Here is a 26,420-nt window from a genome sequence, read left to right on the forward strand (position 1 = left end):
CAGCTGGCTCAGCCTGACCTTGCAGACTGGAATCTATAGCAGTTCTGCTGCTGCTGCCTCTGGATCTGAGAAGTTTCAGCAGTTTTCTTGGTTCTTCTGAAAACCCTATCATGATTTTTGAGCTGTGATTCTATTTACAAGAATGTAAAAAGCTCTCTGGTGCACGTAAGTGATCAACAAGTGGAGGGTGTTTCCTTACTCACAGGCTTACATCACCCCTACTTAGAAACAAGTTACTTCTTCGAGCTTGTTCTGGATAAAACTTTGGGGTTTGCCCACATCTGTTTATTCCTGCTGAGCAGTGCAGGATATGTTGGCTTTCAGTTGTCATAGGACACCTTTTCCTAAATCTGATGTTTTGAAATACTGCAGACAATTTTTTGTGTGTGTTGCAGGAAACACTTTCCTAACTCTTAATATATGATCCATATTACAGACTTTTTGTGGATTTTACATATATTAAATGGATTTTCTGCTTTGGTTAATATAGAATAATGTGAGTTTTCTGGTTTCTGGTATTCACCTTTCCTCAAAGGCCAGCCAATTTTAAAGCTAAACTGAGGGGGAAAAATAAAATTATTAAGTCTGAATAAGTACTTAGTATTCACTTGGAAGACTAGAAAGATTTGCAAGTAAAAGCCTAGTTGTTTACAGATTTGTTTGGTATGTTAATGTTGTGTAATGAAACTTCCTAAAGTGGTGTCCATGATGTTTCCAATCAAAACCACTCATTCTAACTAGAGCAAAACCAGTTTAAACATTTTTGATCATTAGCTTTTTCTTTTTAGCAGACAGACCTTTAGAGTTTGGTTAGATAAATTTCTGATTTAAATATCTTACTTTAAACATTTGTTTTAAGGGATGATGGGGAAAGGTGATTTCCGAAGATTATCGGGAACCAAAAAAGAAGTCACTGTTGAATAGTAATTAAATTTTACTAGAATTCTAAATTAGGAAAAAGAAACATTGGATGCTTCTTAGAAAGTCCTTGGTAGTAGGTGGTGAAATAGTTTCAAAACTATAATATAGAAGAAGTGTTGGGAAGAATTAAGTAATTAGAACAAGAAAGTGGAAGTGTCCTTACACCACCATTCACTCTTCTTCCACAGAAATAGCAACATTTCCTAAAATTTTGATTAGTGTCCAGTTCAGAGGCAAGAAACAACACAGCTACGTTCCTCTGGAGCTTCAGGTGTAAAGCAGAAAATCTATCAATCATCCTGTCAGGAAAGGGAAAAGCAGTTTTCAGCAGAGCTTTAAATTCAAGTCATTAATGTAGTGTTTTGCAGACTGAAGTGAAGAACTAATGCCATGTAGATACCAGCTATTAAAAATTTCAGCTCTTGTTGAAGTGTGTTTTTGTTGTAAGCCAGAGTAAGCATATTCTTAGTCATAGGTTGTGTTTAAAGCAGATAAGCATTTTGACACTTTCTGCTCCCAAACAGAATTAATGGAACATGGAAAAATACTATTTCTGAGGAGCCTGCATGTCAGTACCTTCTCAGTTATAGCACGATAAATTAGTCTAATGTGGACATGCAAGTAGGTATGGATTGTACAAGATTAAATCAGGAAACCATAAGAAAAAATAATGTATTTCTTGAGAGTGATAATTCCTAGGAAAAAAAACAAAACACTGTAGCTGTTTTCATGGCTGAATGTGTCTGAGCTAGCTGGTGGCACAGGAACTTACACTTGCGTTACAGTGAAATATGCCTGTGTCTACAGGAATAAATCTTTCCAGCTCTAAATTAAATTCCAATTAAATTCCAATTAATTATATTAAATTTATGCAATATGTTATGATTATTGCTGGGTTAATATACATTTTAGGGTAGGTGGCTGTTTGGCAAAGTCTATTTTCTTGCTGTAGAGGAAATACTATAGGGGATTCTAGATGTATGGTTTTCATTAAAGTTTCTGATGAGAGCTACTAATATATTTAACTTATATTTAAGAGAGGCCACCATCTAATGGAGTGAGTTGAAGAATTGATTGACACTGATTTCTGCTGTCTCTTCCCTTGAGTTTGCTGCTTGACTTGAGTAAATTTTGTAACAGCTTAATTTGCTTTGCCATTTGAACCTTCCAGTACTGACAATAGGGACATTGCTGTAGATGACTTAAAGGCAAAAAGGGTGCAGAATATTAAGCATTTGGTCTGTGGAATGAAGATCATATCGGTCTGTGCTTAGCCTTAGTTTTTAGAGAAAACCTTAAAGATTTGACTTCAGGCTGGTTTAACAGAATGGCCTATTTAATTAACACACCTGTTTATGACTGAAATGTTTGGAAGCCAGCTGTGAGAAAGTTAATTGTGTTAGGCCTTGCATAAACAAAATAAGAAATGTTCTCTACACTGTAATACTCTACATACTGTCTCATTTGGGGGCTAGTAAGTCAGATTTAGTATAATTGTGACTTCCAGTTTCAGTGTATGCAGACACATAGACACCTTTAAAAGAGCAGAAACAGTAACAGTGGGTTTGAACTTCAAGGATTTCCACCAAAGTCACAATTTTCATGTAACCAACTTTGGAAATAGTCCTTTTTCTCTGAAAGCAGATTATAATATTGCCATAATCTTGTATTTACTGAAGTTACACATTTAGAAAATTTAGAGGTGTTTTTGCAAGAGAAGATTTGGAGGATGAGTGTTTTTGTTGGATCATCTGCTGTATCTGGAAAAAGAACAAAGACCGTTTGAGATCATCTCTACTTCCTCAGATTAGTTGATCTGTCTCTCCCTACAAACTTTGCTTCTATTATATCTGTATATCACATTTGCACCATCACTACTGGGACTTAGAGATAAAACAACTCCTTGTAGTATTTTTTTTTTAATCAGATTACTGACATGATGGTGTGTGTGTCCATTAGCTGACCCAACAGCTTTAAAAAAAATGAGACATAGTTGCCCCCATCCCTTATTTCCTGTGAGCTATGCAGGAAGTGTCTCAGAATGAAAGAAAAGCTATGAATTTGCCAGATAATGAGTCCAAACCTTGGTTCATGGTTCTTTCCTGTAGGCAAAATTATGGGTTTCTTGTAAACTGAAAGGAAGTGGAGTGAAGAAGTTCACTTGGGTGATAGTGAGAGTAACCAAATGATTGATCAGCTGTTGAGAAGAAAGCTGTGCTTTGGGCATTATTCCTTTCCACAGGTATTAGAGGAGTGTGATGGGTGGATCCCTGGTGGCAGGGTTGGGAGAGAATCAGAGGGGAAAATGCAAGAAAAACGTGTGCTGGGGTAAGGAGGGTTTAGTAAAAGAGAAAAGAAAAAGAAACCAAACAATTGATGAGAAGGCGTCACTCACCACCTCCCACCAGCAGCCAATGGCCAGATGACCTCTGAGTAATGGCTTGTTTTGACACACCACCACCACCCCCAGTTTTACAGCTGAGCACGGCGTTCAATAACACGGAAAATCTCTCGGGTCACTGTGGGGCTCTCCTGGCCGTGGCCTCTCCCTTCTGCCCACCTCAGCCTTCTCCTGGGGGGCAGAGAGAGAAGCAGGGGAGGCCTTGAGGCTGTGCAAGCACTGTTCAGCAAGAGCTAAAGCACTGCTCTGTTATCAGCTTTGGTCTCAGATCTGAAACACAGCATTGTTCAGGCTGCTGTTACTAAAATTAGCTCCATCCCAACCACAGTGGTACGGCAAGTGTTACCCCAAACAGAGGTGGGGGAAGACACTGATATTTTATGGCATTTACACAGCTCTTGCAATTTTCATTTAATAGAACAAAATCAGGCAAGGGCTTTTTTTTTTTTTTTTTTTTTAATCTGTTTTGGAATGAGGAGACCTCAAGCAATGAGATACCAAGAGGTTTGCTCAAAGTTGCATGTAATATCAAAATATTGTGAGCTGAGCTGAAGAAGCACAGAATCCTTGAGCTAAAAACATTGAAAATACTTTGTAAAAGAATAGCCAGTTTTCAAGATGTAATGTCTGATAATAATAATTTCAGAATTTGTTCATGACTCCTGCTAATAAAGGAAATGATTTAGAATAGTCAGAAAACAAAATTTTTCTTTTTCCCAGGTTTACCTGGATTTAATGAATTAATGTCAATCTATACTAGAAGATTACATGTGAAAGCCATTTTCCAGCCTCTCCTTTTCTCATTTTTATTAATAATGTCTCCAACCTCAGCAAAACTCTCAGATGTACATCTCCTGCAGAGCAGTATAAACCAAATGGAACAAGTCTCTGCCAGAGCAGTGCCTTGAAAATTTCCCAGCATATCTCCATAACAGCTACAGGATGGCTTTGCCATTAGGGAGCTGTGATACCTGTCATGTCAGGTTTTCTGTAGCTCTGACAGAGCACATGACTTTCAAAGTGCTATTATCCCCAGGCTGATCACTGTGTATTTATTCCTGCAGCAGCCCACATAGTGGACTGCTACCCAAGAGGGGTCTAATTCCCTCAGGCAGAGGCAAATGGAATTGACAATCTGACCTTCCTGTACATTGTGAGAGAACCATGGTGATAAAAGGGCTTTCCTGGCTGCTCTGTGTGGGAAGCACTTTGTGTCTTGGGCCATATTAGAAAGAGGAGATGCTTTTGCATGGAGCAGAGGAGTGCTGTCCCTGCTTGTTATGCTGCTGTTTCAGTCTGGAGCTGGTCGGTGCTCCAAGGAATTTCATGAACTGTTCCTCACTAATGCACAGATGCTGGAAGTCTTGTCAAAGGAGTTAGCCTGTTGCTGATTTGGTCCGTATCTGTCATGCTGTGGCTTAAGTCTTACAAAGAAATTTGGAGTCTTTGGCATCCATGAGGGCAGATAGTGGAGAAGGGCCTTCCTCTCTGCTCCTGTCCTTGTGTGCACAGGCTTTTCCATTTATGGAAATTGACGATGTCCATAAATCTGCTCAGCCCTCTGACAGTGTCAGCCTTGCAGTGACTATGCCCCTATGGCTTGCCCACTGACTGGATGGGTTTAGCTAAATACAGCATGAGATGTGACAGAATGGGGAAGTGATACCTTTTTTCAAAGTGTAGCATGCCCAATATGATGGTGAGTGGCAAAAGTCACCTCAGGACAGGGTCATAACAAACATAGTTGAGAATGGGCCCCCTTCACACATCTTTTGCCTATGGAATCAGGCTGGCAGGTATCCTGCTTCCCAGATTGTGGGATGCAGCATCCAGCTTAAAAACTGTACATATGCACAGCCAGCCTTTGGTTCACATCCTAGCTTCTATGCAAGGAGCTTTTAGTTTTCTGTATTTCAGACAGCATTGCATATGTAACCTGTGCAGGGTGGACCAAGCACATCTGCAGCTGCTTTTAGCTCAGGTCAGCAGCCTTGGTCCCTGCCTGAGCACCACTGGGATCCTGGGAGAGGGACCTTGTTGATCCTGATCCTGCCTCACTGCTCCTCACCTGCCTCCCTAGTGACTCATCTAGGAAATACCCAGCTGTTGGCTGTCCCTGGTTCCTGCCCAGGGAGCTGCTCTGTTCCTCTGGAATGACTCTTGTGGGACCGTGGCTTTCATGGGTAAGGATGCTGCCCCTGCCTGCCTTGCTGTCCCCCTTGTTTTGTTAAGGTACCCAAAATAATGGAAGTACTGCTCTGTATCCTCCAGATTTTTGTGTTAATAGCCTGAAGCATATAACACATGCCCTGGCACATGGGTTTGGGCATAAATCTCCTCCTTCATGGAAGGCTGCTGGTGAGGCTAGCTAGAAGAGCAAAAACCTCAACTGAGTCCTGTGCATATTGTCTGACCATTGAGCAGAAGTCCCCTTACTGTGCTCTTGAAGATGTAGCTGTTTTACCCTGAAAAGACACCCAGGAGCTCATTAGCACACTGGATAGCAGAGATCAGAGTCCAGGAGGATTCAAACTTCATAATGAAATAAATCCTCAAATCTCCATAAGCAGCTTGCTTATCACATTGTCTGAGCTGCTGCTAAAAGCACAGAGTAATTAAAAGGACCTTAGGGCATTAGCTCTATTTTATTTTCCCCGAGGAAAGCTAGGGTTATTTTACTTGCCACATGCCTGCTGTTGTTTTTTGTTTAAAGTTTGCATGCTGCATTGTACTTGGAAGAAGTGGAAGTTGAAATTTTGCCATAGGCTTGAAAATGGTTAGCCTGTTCATACTGAAAGGTTCAGCAACACTGATCGCTATCAGTCTTCAGGTGTTTCCACTCAAAATTCTAAAAGGTGGTGTCAAACATCAACAAGCTTATGTCAGGAGGTCAGAATATTTGCAGTGACATCCTGGCACATGCACATACTGGCATAAATGATGCCAGGCCCCCTTAGCAGACCTCTGGGAAGAACATCTCCACTTGGATACACACTTGACTTAAATATTCATCTCTGGGCTGTGTTAATGTTTAGTTGAGTATCTCTTCTTGTTTGATATTGATTTACACACAACAGCCAGGCCATTTAATAGCACAACACTTCCTAGACACCTCCTAGGAAAACGAAGCATGTTAGAGCTGTAGAATGTAGCACTGATTTCTTTCAGTTTGCGTAATTCTGAACTTTGTTTCTGGTTGTACATACATACAAGGTACAGCGAGTACTCAAGTCTGTGTGCCAAACAAGCAAAAGCAGAAGTTGTAGCACTGCAGTTTGTATTATCAGGGTTCAGTGCTCAGGACTGTCACGTTTCTTGTTCTGGAGGTCCCCAGTGCATTCCTTGGTGTGTCAGCCAGGAAAGTGGCTGTCATGGCTGTACTTGGGACTTTCTGAAATTTTCTTGCCACCAAAAGAAATCTGACTGAATCTGGACTTAACCTTGTCAGTGCAACTGTAGGAAAATTTCTGAGAACATTTTGTTATGGGTAAGGGGAGAGTCTGAAACTGAGACTTTGTCACAAACTTGTGAAAATCTATAGGATGCAGTTTGTGTGCCTTCCTCTGTGTGTGACGCTGCAAACCAAGAGGGGTGGTTCCCCTGGGTGCTGTGCATGACTCTGCACTTACGCGATGGCTTTGTGAGGCGGCTGGGCATGTAAAAATAGCTCTGCTTACTCAGATGCACCTGATGCCTGCAGAAAAATACCAGTGCATGGTAAAGCTGGAACACCTTGTGCTTCTTTCCCATAACCAGCAGCAAACAGAAAGCAAGATTTAAAAGAGTATGGAGATAATTCACACTTCATTTTCAGCAATCTGGGGGGGGAAGTTTCAGCTTTTTTTTCAGCATTTTGGTTTTTCTCATTCCTTTTCATGGGTTCAGTTATTTTTTAGGGCACCCAGAACCCATCCATTTCTTATTCCTTTGCTAGTGTGATGCCAGTCCTGTTTCTGTAACTTGGGATCTTTGTGAAAACAAGTTCTTAATTTGTATTCCTTTATCTGCCTACCTGAGACATCTTTTATAGGCACTAACAGGCCCACTGGGGCCGTTGCAAGGAACAGAAGAGCCTGCTGCCTCAGTGTGTTATTTCCATGTAAATACAGATTTTTCCTGAAGGCTAATTACAAGGCTTTTAAAAGACAAAAAACTTTTTATATAACAATTCTGGAGCATGAACTTTTCTTACCTGGTATTATAAAATGTTATATAGAAATAGAAATGACATTGCATATCATAGGAGCTGTTATATATTGTTACTTCACACTTGTGTGCATGTGTAGACACACACACAGAGCCATTGCTGTGCAGTCTTGGCAAATAGAGTACATAACTGACGTGACATACTGGAGAAACCTAGATTATAAAGTGACAGATTATATTCATTTGAGTCCCTTACTCTGTTTAGAGCAGTAATGAGTGTTTTTTTTGGTTATTCTGGATCCTTGATTATTGAGCTGGGGCTGTGGGGTTTATTTTGTGTGTCTCACAATTCAACCTAAGGCAATGTATTTCAGTGTGCTGATAATGATCTAATCTTGTTTGAAACAGTCTCCTTACCAAAAGATGACGATTGCACCCATTTACTTCAGAAATCCTGTGAGTCACAGCATCAGAGAGAAACTGAAACTGAAATCGCTCCTCTGGTTAATATATTTTTTATCAATCTTTACTCTAGCAGTACCCAGATAGATGGCTAACAGGTCAGGGCTCCAGATGCTCTTGGCATGTTATTCAGGCATCATAGCTCAAAGTTCTAACACCATATGGCCAAGATAAAAAGGTAACACTGTGATCAGTTCTATTTTCCAGTTATGTTTCTCCATTAAGAAAACCCAAATAAAATTCCCACCCAAGAAAAACAAACCAAGAAGTACAGGAAGGCTACTACAGGGGCCAGCAGAAAAATGACTAATGAAAAATCTTCAAAGTAAATTAGTCACAAGTGAGCAACCCTGTGGGGTCTATTTAGTTTCGGTCAATAGGATTTTAATATTTACAGGAGCATTTCTGTAGTGGTTCTTAGTGGAGAAAAGTTCACCATAGGCTTCAAGAAATGAAACCATCAGATTCTGGTAATGTATAGACTTGTGTTGAACCAACATCCTTCTCAAAACATAAGTTATTTCCATCTTTATTGCACCATAATGCAGCTGTATGAAAGCTGTAATACAAAGAGGTCCAAATCATACTTTACAGTAAGATTTGTAAACATTTTCCCATTACTAATTGTTCCTTTTCTCTATTTTTTTGTGATTTGAATGGGAGACTGTGACATGTTTGGTTTTCAGTAAAATAAAAGGAAGTGAACACAGTGAGTTTACCAAATTTGTCACTCCAAGCTAATAAATTTATTTGCTTCATTTTCGTAGAAGCCACAATCTCACAAGGATTTTTTAATTCAGTACAAAAAGAGAAGAAAAATCCCTGTAGCCTAATTAAATAATGTATTCTAAACTGTTTAATAAAGTGAAAAATTCATCACAATGGGTCCAGTTACCATGAAACTGTTGCAGATTTCATTTAACATTTATTAAACATTAATATTTTCTCAAATTATTGATTTATGTCTAATAAAAAAGTATAGAAAATAGAATGGTTATCTGGCTCAGATAAAGTATATTGTAACTTTCTATTCCTCAGCAGCAATGTTACCTAAAGTCTTCATCTGCTTTTTTAACAGTTTACAGAGATAAATCAGTATTCTTATTCCCCTTCAAGTGTTGGGAAACTTTGGATGAAGAGGAACTAAGAGAGAATTAAAAAATATAATCAGAGAAAAAATAGGTGTATTTATTATTATATAAAGGAGAGCAAATAGAGAAATTTAATGGGGAGAGAGAGGTGAGGTATCAGAAAGAAAATGAGACAAAACAAAATCCGTTCTAATACCTGTTCATTGTAAAGACACAAAGCTGTTTCATAAGCCAGTTCTGACATCATCACTCATTTTTCCACACTACTGCCACGTGTTTTTCTCTAGAAAGAAGATAAAGGTGAATAAAAAATGCAAAGCCAAAAAAGCACTTTCAGACCAACAGGAGAACGTGCTCTTTCACAAGTTTCTTCTGTGTCATCCTTTTCCCATAATGTACGGTGCAGTTTGCCTCTCAGTTTCCTTCTGTGCTACCAGTAAAGCTGCTGTGGTTTTAGTAATGCTGTCTACTGTGGCCAGCGGAGGGAAAAAACTCCAGTTTTTGTTCTAGAGAAGGAGGCAAATTCAATACCAGAAATTCAGTTCTTCTCACAGATTTTTTCTCATGTCACTTCAAGTAAGCCTGACCCCTGCCTCAGAGCCAGCTAATTTAAGTTTACCATGGCAAAGCTATTGAAACCAAATTAATCCAAGTTTACACTGACAGCATGAGTGTGATGTCCTTTCCCACAAATGTTCATGGTTTTGTTTCTGTCCTGAGCTCTTTCATTTTTAGCTCTCAGCCACTTCTATTATTATGCCAATACCAAATGTGTTGATATGTGTTCAGACTTGGAATTGATGTATTTTTAAAAAGAATGGGAAAAAAAATGTCCATCTGACTGCTGTGAAGTCAAACAGATTATGAAAGAAGCTGATAATTTATGCTATTAGGAAAGAACTCAGCTGCTGTTCCTCACTTCCAGTACAATACTGGACACTTCAGTGGAGCAGTGCCTTGAAATTGGCAGTCACTGGAAATCATCTAAGCAGCATCTATGATATCTTTGACACTGAAGAGGTATATCAGATCTTTTCCATATTTTTAGTAGGTTTGTTGCTTTTCTTGTTTGGTGTCATGGAAATGGATGGTAGCAGAAGGAAAATTTAACTGTTCTACTCCCTTTCCACAGCATTTTCCTGTTCTTCAGTGTTGAAAACCTGGATATATTATATCACTCTTTTCCTTCCTGATCTTAGGGAAATTTTAGTCTTTGTCCAGGTTGTCAGTGAACTCAGTTTTTTGACTCCTGTTTTTCGGGAGATCTGTCATCCCCAACAAGAGCACAGCTATTTTAATTTAGTTTTGTTTTTAAAATATTTATGATATTTTATGTTTTATTCTATTATTTAATTTTTTTAATTTTTATTATTTTATTTATTTATTATTCTTTTTACTTCTTCTAAACAACAGCTTGATCTCATCACTTTTACATATGCAGTGGTTCCTCTATGGCTCAGAGTGGTCCTGGGCAATATCCTCATGTACAAATACCACCTCATCAATATAACTCAGTAAGTGAAAGGTGGGAATTCCTTTGAAAATAAATTGACAGAATGTGGAGAATGAAAGCATAAAATACTGGCCAGATCACTCCTTCTTTTAAAACAGTCTTTTGCTTGTGCATGGCTGAATGCTGATTAGGCTTCCCATGTATTACCCTCTGACAATTTCATCCTACCAGGAGAACCCCATCACCGAGCCAGCACTCTCAGCTGGTACTGATGATCCTCCCACCACAGTTGAGAGATATAAAGGGCTGTGTTTTGCTCTGCTGAAGGATGTGTGGATCCCTCACCCCTGCAAAAATAGACCCCTGCTCCTGTGTAATTCTGCTTCTTCCCACGTGCTGAGAGTGCTGGTGGTTGCTGTTGGCACCTCTGCAGCCCATCTGCCATGCTCAGCCGTTCCTCACACATCCAGGGCTGGGCTACGAGCCTGACACCAGCAGGGCTCCTGCATATATCCAAATCAGTTTGTGCTGTCCACAACATAAAATTCTTATTTCCTGTAGCTAAAGTTGCAAGATTATAAGGCCATAGTATCTGTGCCAGGACTATGTAGACAGATGAAATTATATTTCTCTTACCTGAATAAAGAAAAGGAGAAGTAAAAGCAGAGGAGGATTAAATGAACATTTTCAGATCTTTTCTTCTACTCTACCTTTTCTACTTAAACTGCCCATATATTAATTTTATCTCTACAGACTGCTCTAGAATAACCCTATTTTGAACAAGTTCTCCATTCTTTTCCCACACTTGTCCAGAAGATTACTGGGGGGAAATGCCAAGTTTGTGAACTAGAAGTTCATGTAAACACGTAGTTCATCACGTATGCACACATATGTATGTATAGACATCAAATATGTGTATATATTTATACACATATATTTTGTGTATACATGTGTGTACATAATGTGTATATGTGTTTTCATATATTTTATATATACATACATATATATATATATATATACATACATACACATATATACAATCTCAGTAGTGACTGGACCACATATTTTCCCATTTTTACTTTCCAGTATGAGACTTTGGGAAAACAAATATAGCATTTGGAAAAATAGAAAGCAAGTGAAAATCAACACAGAAAAACTGACAAGACCAGTATTTTCCATGCTTCTAATCTAATCTGCTCTGATTGTTATTGAAAGCCTTATTTCATAGCCAACCAATGATCTTTTCTTTCCTTCTTGCTAGTCCTATACTCTCCTGCAGCCTGACTGCAGTATAAAAAAAAATTATATTAGCTCAGTAATAAATAAATAGCATTTGCGTATCTGTCTTGGAAAGAGCAGTGGCTGCAAATGGGAAAGGGAGGTCACACAGCAGGTTCTGTGCTGAGAGGTGAGGTTGACAGCAGGCTCCACCAAACCTCCCAGTTATGAGCTTGCCTAAGTCCATAATTGACCTTTCAGTCTTCTGGCTTGGGATCCTTTACTGGGGTTTAGAATTGCTAGAATTTTTCTGTTTCCATGGGTTTTTTCACTGGCAAAATGCAAGGGTGAGACCTACAGGCCAAAAAATGAAGGACGCAGGGAGGCAGGGAGGCAGGGAGGCAGGGAGGCAGGCAGGCAGGGAGGCAGGCAGGGAGGCAGGCAGGGAGGCAGGGAGGCAGGGAGGCAGGGAGGCAGGGAGGCAGGCAGGCAGGCAGGCAGGCAGGCAGGCAGGAAGGCAGGAAGGCAGGCAGGAAGGCAGGAAGGCAGGAAGGCAGGCAGGCAGGCAGGCAGGCAGGCAGGCAGGCAGGCAGGCAGGCAGGCAGGAAGGCAGGAAGGCAGGAAGGAAGGCAGGAAGGAAGGCAGGAAGGCAGGCAGGAAGGCAGGCAGGAAGGCAGGAAGGCAGGAAGGCAGGAAGGCAGGCAGGAAGGCAGGCAGGAAGGCAGGCAGGAAGGCAGGCAGGAAGGAAGGAAGGAAGGAAGGAAGGAAGGAAGGAAGGAAGGAAGGAAGGAAGGAAGGAAGGAAGGAAGGAAGGAAGGAAGGAAGGAAGGAAGGAAGGAAGGAAGGAAGGAAGGAAGGAAGGAAGGAAGGAAGGAAGGAAGGAAGGAAGGAAGGAAGGAAGGAAGGAAGGAAGGAAGGAAGGAAGGAAGGAAGGAAGGAAGGAAGGAAGGAAGGAAGGAAGGAAGGAGTGTGAAGCTGCCAGTGTTTTGATTCAGGATGAGAACCCACTGCCACTCCAGTCACAGGTTAGCAGCTGCACTGATTTGTGAAGCAAGGGACATCTGGTTCGTGCCATTTCTCCAGGTCTTACAGAGCACAGCTGCTCCTTCCCGGCTGTGTATATCACATCCCAGCAGCAGAGGCCTTTACCGGTGGGATATCCCTTCCCTGTTCCCTTCCAGCAGAACGCAGACGTGTGCTAATCAGCAGTGTCACAGTGCTTTGCACAAGCACTGCCAGAGCTGCTGAGGAGGACTGAGGCCTTGCAGCCGAGGCTAAAAGCCGAGCGAGCCGGGTTTGGGTGTTGTCTCAGGGGTGCAGCTGGGGCGGAGCGGATGCTGCTCCCACGGTTCTCCCACAGCTCCCCACAACTCCCACAGCTCTCCCGCAGCTCCCGCAGCGCTCCCACAGCTCCCTCAGCTCTCCCTCAGCTCTCCCACGGCTCCCTCAGCTCTCCCACAGCTCCCGCAGCGCTCCCACAGCTCCCTCAGCTCTCCCTCAGCTCCCCCACAGCTCCCTCAGCTCTCCCACAGCTCTCCCACGGCTCCCTCAGCTCCCCCACAGCTCCTAGAGCTCCCACAGCTCCCTCAGCTCTCCCACAGCTCCCAGAGCTCCCTCAGCTCTCCCACAGCTCCCTCAGCTCTCCCACAGCTCCCACAGCTCCCTCAGCTCTCCCACAGCTCCCGCAGCGCTCCCACAGCTCCCTCAGCTCTCCCTCAGCTCTCCCACGGCTCTCCCACGGCTCCCGCAGCTCTCCCACAGCTCCCAGAGCTCCCACAGCTCCCTCAGCTCTCCCACAGCTCCCGCTCCCGCAGCGCCGCTTCCCCGTGGGCTCTGCCCGGCCCATTCTGCAGCGTCAGGATTTCAGGGTGAAACCATTATCAGACCGTCCTGGCTGACTCACACTAAAAGAGAAAAGAAGTCGTTCCGGGGAAGCCGAGACTCTGCAGGGAACCTCTGCTCCGGGACCCTTCATTGCCCTCTAGTGACCAGCCGGGAGCAGGTGACAGAGCCCAGTGATGCTCCTCCGGCCGCAGGGCAGCGAGGAACAGAAAAGTAAAAATCATTAAAAAAACATGCACAGTTAACCCTCTGGGCTTCTTCAGTGTTCATCCCCGATGATATTTTGTAATACGATTCTTTATTAGTGTCATTAATTTATTAGCTCTTTAGGAGGGATACTTTTTTTTTTTGCTTGGATGATAGCCTGTCTTGTTATGTCTCAATATTTACAGTATTGCTGAAATAATGTATATAATGGAATAGTAATGACTTCACTGTTAAGAATTCCATTTTGTTGGCTGATACGGGTGAGTTGCTGAGATCAACTGTGATTGAAATTCCCATTGTCCTCTTACCCCCCTTAGCAATGCTTCACAAATACAGTTTTCCCAGCACACTGATAAGAGCCCAGGTGGAAGCAAGTGATAATCACAGGAGTCAAAAAATGTTGTTGCTGGTACAATGTTATCTGAATTTCTGAAATATTACCACCTTTACCCCTGGTTTAGGTGGTAATTTTACGCCACTATTCCTACCCCAGCCCCTGGGCTGATTTCTGTGTCTTACAAATCACAGGCCCAGTTTAAGACAAACTTTTTTTTATTGCTTATTTGCAGGGTTTATGTTGTATGATGAAGGAATAGGCTCTTGTTCCCTGGATTTTCCTGTGTCATCTGTAGCTACTGCTTTTAAGTGATGTGTATGTGGACAGCCTTGCTCCCTTGGTAGACAGCTGTGCCACATGTTCTGTCAGACAGGAGCTCAGTCCCTGGTTGTGCTTCTTGGCCATGAATCTCTCAAGATAAGATACTCCTAACTCTGTGTTGTTGCTCAGGAGTGGTGACCTGCTATATCCTGCTGCTGAATGATACTGATGACCTGCTAAATGAGGCAAACTTTTGGCAAGAGTAAGGCATGCAGCACCAGCTGTTTCTGTCCCACCAGTATATGTGCCACCCAAAAGCTGCTCATGTCTTTTGTCCTAGAAGAGGGGAATGTGCCTGCATTAAGAGGCTCTTTCAATAGAAAATTAACCCACAAATATAGGAAGGGCTCGGTCCTCACATTTTTATTGCAGATTACAGGGCAGGAAAAAAACTTAAAAGAAGATATTCCATGCTTTATTCTGCTAAGAATAATTCCTTGTCTGTAACACCTTGAATTCCTTCTTAAAATGCTGATCACAGTCAGAGGTTCACACCTTACATCAAAAATCTTTTTGTTGCCTTTCTTGGTCTTCAGAATATTTACTTTTACATTATCATTAAGCCAACTCGCATGAAAAAATTTTCAGTTCCTGATGAGTCATAATCAGTACAATGCTTCCCACCCTGACTGTGGCCACAGGAGTCATAACCACAAACCCTGCAGTTATTTCTGGTGTCCACTTCTTAGAACACAGTGTCCCTACACCCTTGTCTGGGTGTTTGACTGGTGAGAAGTAATCATCCGAGTACAGAGTTCCTTACAGGTCATTCTGTGTGCCTTTGTGGATATACTGAAATGCCACAGTGCCCCAGTTCAAAGGGTCATGGGCACACAGCCCTGTGTTAGCCAATATTTACTTCTACAGCAATCATTTGCCAATGCTGTAAAATCCTGGGATCATCTCAGCAGCTGCTAATGGGATTCTGCATGTTGGATTTGGATTCTGCCTGTTGGATTTGCAACAAGCCCACACGCTCTGCCTGTCCCAGTCACACGTCACAGCAAGTTTCATCTCTGATGATGCACAGCTCTTCCCAGGCCTACCTGAGGAATGCTTTTCCTTTCACTAATCTTCCCCATACTGACAGTGATGTAAGTGCACAGAGCCTGGAGTTTCTGTAGTTCTCAGGTGACAGGATACATGAACGTTCTTGAGCTCTAGACTATGAAAATTATGGACTGGATATTTTTCACTGCATCAAAAGATAACACAGGTGCTGATAGACTGCATCGACCTGATTAATTGCATGGTGGATTTAAAAAATGGGCTGGTACAGAATTCCTGTCTGTCTGTGAAGAAGCTGTAGACCTTTGGATCATGCATTCAGAATTAGATCCATCTGACAGCAATTTATCTCATAGCTGTCTTGTCGCCTCAAAATTAATTTTGTTCTTCTAATAAAGATGAAAAAAACAAATTACAAAAGGGAAAATATTTTTAATGGTCTTAGAGGAGACAGCAATACTAAATTTTATATAGAACAAAAGAGAACAGAAATTCCACATTATCATGTGAGTGTAATGGGGTTTAGAGCAGCACAAATCTTTTCCCCTGCATGTAGTAACCAAAATTCTCCCTGTTCATAGAACAGAATGTTCAGCAATGTTGCTTCAAACCCTGTAGTGCAATAGGTGTAGGGGGTAGGATATGCTGTTTGCAGGCAAAATCAGAAATGCATCTCCTACATTTACCATCTCTCAATAGAGTGAGAAACTCTGTAAAGTCCCTTGTCCATTTCCTTCTGCTTTGTCACTGTGAGTAAACTTCCCAATTCTTGATGTTCATACTTCTGTATAAATACAAAAATATATATAATGGCAGTGATATTTGCTGTCAAATATTTTCATTGTAGGCATCAGAAAGCTCCCTAGTCATCAGCAGATTAAAGGCTGCAAGTGTGAAACAGGTGTGGCTTGGTTTACATATGTCTTTTGCATTTTGTTAAACAGACGAGTGACAGAGCCAGAAGGGAAATTTAAAAGTCAAGACTCATTCTTAACCTTCTTTCAAAGTAATCCAATTTACATAATATATAAACATAAAGTAATTCAGCAGCTTGACCCCAGAGGTAGGATCTCTGATCTCTTAATTATAACATAGAACATTTTGCATATGTCAGTTAAAGTTTCCAGATCTCATATTCCTGGTTTTTCAAGTAGAGAAAATAGTAATTACCCTCCTTGTAGGGTTCTAAGTCCCTTTTAAGGATTTTTAAGCACTATAAAAAGAAAAAATACTCTGTGATGGCATTCCTGGTAGCTATGTGATTCGACTGTCTGCAGCCTGAAGGGCTTGATTGGTTACCAGGGGCTGTAATAATGAGGGTTTCAGCCACATCTTGATGAGCTGTTATTACTCAGGACATATCTTTAGCCTGTTGCTGTGTTGTGAGAACTGCTGCCTTCACCACCAAGAGTTGTGCAACTTCCTTCTGGCTTCTAAAGTTGCTGTTTCCAAGGAATTCCTTTCTTCTGGTAACTGGTAATGGTTTCTCAGGCAACAAGTCCAGATGCTGGAGACTGTTTCACCTCATCCTCTTTTATTTTAATGTTAATGACACAACAGAAACAGTCAGGCCACATCTTCTTTTTTCCTTCCAGAACTTTTGTATATAAAAATCTTCTTTCAATTTAAAGTGTGGGTGCTTGTTGGAATCAACGGAAAACCAAGAGGTGTCATTCATTGTTCAGTTCTTCCTAAAGAAAAGATGGAAGAAATATCTGTGGGCTGGAGGAAGAAGAGGGGAGCTAAGTCCAGCCCTGCTCTGGCCAGGATAAGAGAGCAAATAAGGCAGTAACTGGGGTGTGTAGGAAAGATATCACATCAAATTTTTGGAAACAGTTTTACTCCTTACATCAAAAAATCTCGAAGACTGATGTTCTCAGAAAAAGGGAGAAAAATTTCACTCATGTTTGTGTGTTCCTCTTAGCTCACCCCACTCAGACACTCAAATACAGTAATTTGTATTTGATCCTGCTCGCAGTAAACCTTGTGGTAGACACCTTTTCAAAAGGAAAGAAGGAGTAGCATTTGCATTCCTTAAAATAAGTAATGGTAAATAAATACTGTAGGCAAAGGTGGCTTGAGAATATGGGGCCCAGTTGGGTAAGGCAAGGCTTGATCTCCTCTTGCAGTGTCTTAGAGAGGAAAATTGGTTTGTCATGTTGTACACCGAAAGGCTTTATCCTGAGTGTGGGCATGCCCAGCTGATGGGCTGAGAGTGTTCAATGAAATTATCTAATCTAACAATCTAATTATCAGTCACCAGCTTACAGCTGTCAATCAATCATCAATTTGCTATTTATTGTTTCAGCAAGCAACACTAATTTTTTAATTAGCTAAGCTGATAAGTGGTGTTTCCCTGAATGGGGTGTTCCAACGCTTTTGAGGCCTTGAGAAGTACAAAGTGCAGGAAAGCACAGGGGGAACAGTGCTCTCGTACCCTGTGGTTTCCCCCACCTCCAGCCTGGTGGAGCGGGAGGAATGAAATGGTATCCCAAAGTGGATGTGCAGGATGGAGAGGGGCAGGGACCAGGTGGGAAGGGCTGGGAAACAACCGACTGAGAAGAGCACAAGCAGGGGGGAAGTATTATCCGGGAAGGAATAGAAAAGGGGGGAGCTGTGTATGGCTACATGGACACAGGAGAGAAGGAAGAGCCCTGATGGAGCCCCGGGCTGCCCCCCTCGCACAGCCGAGGCTGCTCCGAGCGCGGTCTGCAGGTGGTGCAATTGCCTCGGGAAACGCCGTGCGGCTCTGCCGAGCCATCTCTCATCGTGGGTTAATCACAGGCACGGAAACTTCCCCCCGCTAAGCGCTGGTTTGATGGCAGAACAGGTAAGAGGGTTACCCTAATCTTGGTTTCCTCCTAACTACTTCCTAACCCTTTGACAAGCGTAGTAAGTCCCCGGGTCGTAGCACCGAGAGCTAAGCCATCGTTCCTGGAGACGGTGATGTAATTGCTGGTGTTCTCCTTTATCTCATCCGTATTTTAATTGGCAATTTCAGACCCTGCAGTCAGACTTAATAATCTGTACAGACGTCTCCTCTTGTAGATAATGATCAAGTCAATTCAGCCTGAGGGAAGCAAGCAGAATGTGCACACAGATTCATGCAATGTGTTACACAGGCAGCAGAAAGAGACAAAAATAGCTAAAGAAATAAAAAATTCATATTACAGAGTGTTCTTTCCAAATCCTTTAGTCCTTTTTTTTTTTTTTTTTAATGTGCTACTATGAAATTAAGTGAGTAGATACAATTATTTCATTGCTTTGGTATTTTATTGTTCTTTCTGTGGAATTCTAGGGCCTTTTGGACCTGCGATTATGTTCCACCACATATAGCTCCATGACCAAAATGTCAACACCTATAGGCTTGCAGTAAAGCTACATTATGAGCAGTCTATGTTGTTAGCAACTGTGGCAGGGATGTCTTTCAGTGGGTGAGCTGTTGTCTGGATATCTCATGAGGCATTGTTAAGCATCCCGGAGTAAGAGTCTCCTCCCTGGCACTTTGAAGTCCATGGGACTTTTGATGTTGACTTCATTAGCAGTGGGATAAAGCCTTTATGTTGCCTATGTATGGTATAAAGCTGACCTTTTACTGAATCACCGTTGCTATGTGAGCTCATCATCTATTTGATGCATCATCTCCTTGCTCTCTTTAAGACAATTGAAGTAAATGTCACCTGAGGTGCAAGCTGAAGAAATTCCTGAGACAGAAAAACAACAGATTTATGGAGCACACTTCACTATCTTTTAAATTCTCCTTTCCCCTTTGTACCAATCTTTTCCTAAAAGCATTGCCCTTTGTGAAAATGCATTCCCCAATGGTTGTAAAAACATTAAAATCCGTGCCAGAAAAGAAGTGCAAGTGTTTACTGAAATGAAAATGCATGTTTATAAATCTTGTCAAATTTTGTAGGAAAATGCCATGCGAAGCTCAACAAGGTGAAACAATTCTTCCAACCCCAGGAGTTGCTTGATCCTGTAGAGCAAGGTACTGAGTCATGTCACAGGGAACATTGAGGCATAGTAATAACCTCTTTCACATAATGAGATCATAGAATCCTACAATGGCTTGAGTTGGAAGGGATTTTAAGGGTCATTTAGTTCCAAACCCCTGCCATGGGCAGAGATAATTTCCCCAAGACCAGGCTGCTCAAAGTCCCATCCAACCTGACCTTGAACACTTCCAGGGAAGGATCAGCCACAACTTCCCTGAGTAACATGTACCAGTGCCTCACCATCCTCACAGTGAAGAATTTCTTCCCTAAATTTATATTTAATCTCAATCTACCCTATTTCAATGGACAGCCATTCCCCCTTGTCTTATTACTATGCCCTTTTGATGTCCTTGTAAGTCCCTCTTATAGGTCCCTTTAGGTACTGGAAGGTGATGCAAGGTTTCCCCAGAGCCCTGTCCAGGCTGAACAACCCCAACCCTCTCAGCCCATCTCCATAGGAGAGATGCTCCAGCCCTCAGAGCATCTTCATAGCCCTCCTCTGGATGGGCTCCAGCACACAGAGCTCCATGGCCAAAACACCAGCTGTAGGCTCCATGTTTTTCTTATTTTGGGGCCCCAGAGCTGAACACATTCCTTCAGGTGGGGTGTCATGAGATCAGAGTATAGGGCACTCATTTATTAGACTTTGTAAGCAGAAGAGATTGTGGAATTGTTCTGAGTCATAGTCATTAATAAAATAGACTTCACTTATAATTTAGCTTCTGTAATTGCTTTGGTAATGTTGTAAATGTGTATGATTAGTTCTTTATTACTCATATGAGAAACATAACTAATGTGCAGCAATCTTCTCTAGTGCTTAATTTAAAATCAGGATAGAGAAATAGCATAGAAGGAAGTTTCTTTGATATTCACATGGCACTGACTTCCTAGAATTGAGTGATCTATAAAACGTGAATTTTCTCACCTGTACTGATATCCTGATGTGACTGGAAAATTGCGATTCTATTCTTCTCTGATTCCCTGGGAAATAATGTTTTACTTTATTGAATAAGTAGATTCAAAATCTCAAATATAGCTGGAAAATAAAATGTGATCTTTGGGCACACTTTCATTTGTCCTTAATATTCTAGCTTTGGCCTTATTTGCCTCCATATTTATATAAAGATAGATATTGTATATCACTCACCTTTCCTAGTGCAACTGCTCAGAGGTGCACTCCAGCCTTTTGCAGTCAGTGGTCAATATATGTTTATAATTGTTCATTCTTGAAATCCTTTCATCCATCACACATGCATTCACTAACTAGTGAGACAATCAACTCAGGCAAGCATTTTTGTTTCCTTCAAAGGGGTGTTATATAAGCCAAGAATATCAGAAGTTACTTCAGATTTGGGGGTGAATAGCTGAGTCTGTTGGCATCCAATATAAGCCACAGAGCTAATTTTCAAAAGCAGGTGAGATAGGTCTCTTTGAAAGAATCTCAGACTAGACATCTAAAGAATGAGTTGCTGAAGCTGTTTCTGGAAGTCCTGACCAGTGTGCTCGCTCTGAAGTCAAACAAGTTCAAGGCAGGGAAAAATTAGTAACTGACTCTTGCTTTCAAGTGACCTGTGATGCTTCCCTTGCCTATTCATTAGATTTCTGAGTGGCTTTTGTCTGGTCTACCCTTTCTCCATCTTGTAATTACTTACCAAGATTCATCATCATCTTGCTGCTGGTTTGTCATTAACATTCCTCTCCTGTGCTGCCTCCCCCCAGAAGCAGACCAGTCCCCATGCTGGCCTGCTGATGCTGTCACACCAATTACCTGTTTATTTTCTCATATTTCTCTTTTTTTTTTATCCTTCTGTGTTCCATGTTGCTTTGGCACATGTAACTCTTTGACACAGGAGCCAATATTTTTCACTGTACAGCATCTAGAATAATTATGTCTGAATTTAAAAATTAAGTTCTTTGGGTTTCACTACACTACTACTGTTAATAACTACTAAAGAATTACTTACATTACATGGATTTGCTGGTCATCCATGTTGGGTTTTCAGTTAAAAGTCAACCAAGTGCATTGAGTTCAAGAACTTGATGCTTGAACGTATTAGGGCGGGATTGCTGCTGAAAGTTATTTCCAGTTTTTGGAGCCAGAGCTACCAAATCTGTGTATTAGGGTGACATCCCACGCTAAAGGGGAAGGAAGCACCCAAGATTTGGAGCATTTCTCACATCATAGACCAGCCTGGAGGTAGGAAGGAGACACCACCACCATCCATCCCATGGCTAAAATCAGCTTCTCTGGACTTTTATGCTTAGGTAGGATTCAAGAAACTCCAGTTACTCTAGAGGACAAAATTTACCAAATTTTTCCCTATGCTAAACTATTGCTTTTTGCCTGAGAGCACTCTCACACATCAGAATTGCCAGCGCATTTTGTGTATGAGGCTCCAGAGCTACCTCTGTGAAGTTTATAGTAAAGAATTTTCCATGGACTGTGCACAACCCTCATCCTTACAGTCAGTTGGAGGATGAAGAAGCTGCCTGGGTCTAGAACATTTCTTATCACAGTAGCAAAACATATAAATTTTTTTTCCTCATTGATATGTTTAGTATTTATGGACATATCAGTTTGTTCGTCTTCGTAATAGAAAGTAAACATTCCTGATATGCTCTCAACTGCTCCAGTTTCTGGATCCAGCTGGAAAGCTGTACATTCTTTGCAAACACTGTCCATTTTCAATGCTGTACTTTGTAGATCCTGTCCTTCCCTAAAACCTGGGTTAATATCCATCATATTCTATAGTTTTTGTTAAAATTTAATGGAAGTCCTGAGTAAATCATAGTCATAAGCCACTCATGAATTCAGTTTTATTAAGCAATTTTGTCAGCCTTAGCAGAATTATGTAGTACACATTAATTAGTTCTGACAACAGCCACTTTCAAGAGTAGGGACCATGAATACCTCATTGTCCTCACAACAAGGCAGAGAAATTCAAGCTTGTTTAGATCAGACATAGTTGCTTCTCGTAGGTATTACTGATGCAACATGGCCATAGGAATGACCAAAGTGCTTGTTTGATCTTTTTGCAAAGAAAATTACTTTGGAAAGGACTGTGACCAAGAGTTCTCATGGTTTCATGAGTGTGTTGGCCTGGACCCATGGGTTATGTGAGGCACATCAAGCTACAAGTGCTGGGCACTGAAGCGTTTCATCCACAAAGGTGCTGATGTCACTTTGGCGTAGAAATGTGCCACAGATTCTGTTATTTCCACTGTGTCCTTATTCAGCACAGAAAATGAGCCTGTCTTTTTTTAAGTATGCAGATCTTCTCAATGCTTTATTCTTAGTTTTAGGGTTTTTTTTCCTGGTTCAGCTTGAGTGATTGGTTGCTAACTTTGACACCTAAATTTCTTTTAATATTCTTTACATGTTTCCTGGAATAGTCTTATGTCTTCTTTTTTTAAAAAATAAGATACCAGAATATCTGCAGAAAGGCACTTAGGTGGGCGTTTTAAATTATTTTCTTACTTGCTATTTCCCCCCATCAGATAAGAGACTGTACTTTGCCAGTATTTCTTTATTATTCCTCTTGCGAACATATATTTTATATATCCAGCTCAGAATTGATGTATTTATTTGCAGGCGTTCTTGTGATTGTCTTTATGATATCTGAATCAATATGCATTCACCAATTGGAATGAATTATCTTCACAATACTCTTGTGATTTCAGGTAGTGCTGTTATCTCTGACAGCTAGTGTCTCTGATCTGGACACATCATTTTAATGATTTGATGATTTTAGTGAGCACACTCTTTTGCATGTTCAGATTCTGTTTTCTTTAATTGTGATGGGCTTTTTCTCCTTTCTGGAAAATTTTTCCCCATTTACTAGATATTTTACAATCTTTTAGACTGGAAGGTAAGAACCCTGGTAATTGTACATTATTAGCTCTCCATCCCTGATACATTTCTCCTTATGCTGAGGAGGAATATTCACCAAATGCATTCAATAACTCAAAAAAAATCCCATTATTCTGTCATGCAGTTAAAGTCTGAATTATAATTCACTTGTATCTGTGCACTTAATGAATTTAATTAATTGTTTACTTATGTTCTCAAATTTTTGAGGCCTGGACTTCATCACCTTGATATTTTTCTAAGTAATTTTTAAAATAATATTGTAATTATTCAAAAGAACAGGTGTATTTTGTCACCGAGATTTTATTCCTAGGTGTCTCATAATGAAGTCTATTTATAGAGTTGTGCATATCAAGCACCACAAAAGAGGCCTTTAGTGATGATGGCCAGAAACATTTAGACTAGTGATTGCTTGATTTTGGTAGAGGAGGTGCTCCAGCATTGGTAGACTCTCCAATTTCTTGGAATGTCTTGACCTTTTCTAGCCCCAGACCTGAAATTAGTGATGTGGCCTGGGTTGAAGCCAGACAGATTTCTGCTGGAGACAGCCACAGACTGAAATCCCTGGTCCTTGCTGCCTAAAACTGTGATCTTAGCACCAACGCTAAACCAGCTTATCAACTGCTTTCAGACACCATGTAAAGTCTGTCATATCAACCCCACTTAACTCCAGTATCTGGGGTGGGCAGGAACCAGTGAAATTAAATACTAATTTAAATTGATTTTTGGGTCACCAGAGTGACTGCAATTCAGGATGGGATAAAAACACATCCTGGAGTTAAATTTGCCACACAGACTAAATTAGGTTTTTATTTGGGAATAACTGAAGGTGTGTGGGTCTGCTGGGAGACAGTTTACCTTAACATTTTGGTGATGGAAGAGGATGCAGGCAAACAAAATCAGAGAATTTTAGTTGTTTTTGGATCTGGCAAGGGTTGCAGGGTTTGATCAGAGATGTGGCCTCTTTGGTTTTTATAAGGCTGGAAGGCCTCACTGTGTTAACTAAGCAAGGGTGTGCAGTGGTGTTGGATTCATGCTTCTCTTGGCACCCGTCCTAAATTTAGTAAGGGCTTCTTCTCACTCCAGTACTGATCTTTCTTCATCAGCCGCTGTTGGCCCAACAAAAATCCTGATTAATCTTGCTATCGAAACTTCTGTAAAGTGAAGTCCTAGAATTAGATATGGATTTCATATTGGCACAAGCCCCACCTTCGTAAAGCCTTTCACATCCACCTTAACCCTACATCACAGCCCTTGTCAACCTGAGCCTTAAACCCCTGTAATTTCCTAACTTCGACTCTTGCCAACCCACCTCTTGAAACTCCAGCTGAGAGCCTTCACATCTCAAAAATTCAAAACAAACAACTTTAGAAACAAAGTGGGTCTTATTTCCACTGCCAGAAAAAGTGCTGTTTAATGTGCAAGTGCAGCGTTTGTGTATGACAACTGATATATGGCTCACATGCTGTTTTTCAAAATAGCACGTATTTTGAGCTGACAATAGAAGCTTTCATTAGAAAATTAGTAAAGTGCATCATTTTTTTCAAGAGTAAAATGTGTCGATTCTGTTGCTTCCAATAATCCATATCCTTCATCAACAAGAGATGTGGTTAAAAATTTAAAACACATATTAGAAAAATGAGCTGTTTCTGAAATATTGCCTTACCTCCTCTCTGATGGATCAGAAGGGCTGTCCTGGGATTCCCCTTCAGTGGAGAAACTTTCTGAGGTGCTTAGCTAATATCTCTTGTCAGTTAGGAGATGCCCCTGTGGATACAACAGGACATTCCTATATTTCAGGTGTGCTGGGAGACCATTAAAGGGAGTAGGCAAGGTCCTCTTTGTGCCTCCTGGTGCAACGTTACACTGAGCAAAGCTCACACTGATGAGGATCTTAAACTTTTTTTTTCTGACAGCTTAAGAAAAGATGACTTAAAGAAAATGGCAAAAATACATAGTTCACATTTAACAGGATTGTTGAGTGTTGGGAAGAACTGTGGAGGAATCCAGCTCTTTGGGGTGAATGAGCTATGCAATAGGCAAAGAAATACTCAGGTTATAAAAGGGAAATAAAATATTTGAACTATTAATTTATCCCATCATTTCCTGTACTCCTTGTCATCGTTTACTACTCAACTCTGAATATTTCCCTGTGTTGACTATGGAAAATGCTGTCCCAGTGTGGAGAACCAGACAGAAAAACTACCTAAATCCTTGGCAGGATAAAGGGCTGGAAGATACAGTGCCACAGACAAAGGAATGGCATGTTCTTTGTAGCTATACTCATGCCTAAAGAATCCACAGTATAAAGAGAGCTCTAAAGCAGGCAATGGAAGTGATTGGTCATGGGGATGGTGTGCACAGTGACACGATGTGGAGCAGATGTGTTCTCAGATTCCTGTGCTCAGGAATCCCAACTCAAATCCCTGCTTTGGGATTTTGCTGAGGCCAAAAGTGCAGCAGGATTCAGTGCTCAGAGTCCACAATGCTGAAAACAAATCTACCATGCCAGGACAGTAGATGGGATAAGAGATTTTTTTCAGAGATACACAAATATTTCTGGGTGTGAGAGAAGTATCTACCAAAGGAAGTCTCACTTATGGGGAAGTTGTTTTCTAATTTTGCATCTGATGTTTTGTTGTGCCTTCCTCATAATTATTTTATCATTGAGCACTGCTAGGGAACTCTGTGGAAAACTGATATGCTCTAGTCAGGACATTCCCATAGAACTATGATTCCTTTGATTTAGTTAATATTGTTGAAAAGAATAAGCTGTTCCCTTGCACACCTATTTCTAGGACAGGACCTGACTGCTGTGAAGCACCACCCTGTCGTTTGCTGCGTGAAACGAGGAGTCACAAGCTAACATGCCTGACTGAACTTCCTCCTATTAATGCTGCTAACCAAGAGCTGCTTTATGTCTCACTGATCTTCACAGAAAAATGACTTGGAGGATGAGAGGTGTAGGCGGAGTGAGTGATAGGAGGAAGGGTCAGAGACAGTTTTGTGTACTAAACATTCCCCCTACGCAAATGGTACTCTGGGGGTGGCTGCCATTCTTAGTTTCAAATTTAAAAGCCACAATCCAAAAATAAGAAGACTGTCACTACAAATAGTAGAAGTGAGGCCAACAAGTCAAGCCTGGGC

General features: G+C 41.2%; 1 protein-coding gene and 2 long non-coding RNA genes across 5 annotated transcripts in view; 1 reads left to right on the forward strand and 2 right to left on the reverse strand.

Moving 5' to 3' along the window:
• Nucleotides 1–8,842: 8,842 nt before the first annotated feature.
• LOC147652920 (uncharacterized) lies at nt 8,843–10,100 on the reverse strand. The gene is made up of 2 exons (XR_002863981.2): nt 9,218–10,100; nt 8,843–9,073 (listed from the first exon to the last, which is right to left on the reverse strand). It is a non-coding gene; the product is annotated as an uncharacterized LOC147652920 (long non-coding RNA).
• A 719-nt stretch (nt 10,101–10,819) lies between these two features.
• Nucleotides 10,820–16,636, reverse strand: LOC111928245 (uncharacterized). Its single transcript, XR_015286906.1, has 3 exons — nt 13,272–16,636; nt 12,783–13,144; nt 10,820–11,110 (listed from the first exon to the last, which is right to left on the reverse strand). It is a non-coding gene; the product is annotated as an uncharacterized LOC111928245 (long non-coding RNA).
• A 1,092-nt stretch (nt 16,637–17,728) lies between these two features.
• The window catches only part of SH3BP2 (SH3 domain binding protein 2), a 62,794-nt gene continuing 54,102 nt past the window's right edge, over nt 17,729–26,420 (forward strand). The window contains exon 1 of one of the 3 annotated variants that reach the window (XM_086889438.1): nt 17,729–18,237. The gene's annotated coding sequence lies outside the window, so the exon portion shown is untranslated. Of the gene's footprint in view, nt 18,238–19,323; nt 19,399–26,420 lie in introns of those variants that run through there. The other 2 variants (XM_086889441.1, XM_023925615.2) reach the window with 2 other exon arrangements.

This window comes from Cyanistes caeruleus, chromosome 5, assembly GCF_971803275.1.
Source record: "Cyanistes caeruleus chromosome 5, bCyaCae1.hap1.1, whole genome shotgun sequence".
Classification (NCBI taxonomy): Eukaryota; Metazoa; Chordata; class Aves; order Passeriformes; family Paridae; genus Cyanistes; species Cyanistes caeruleus.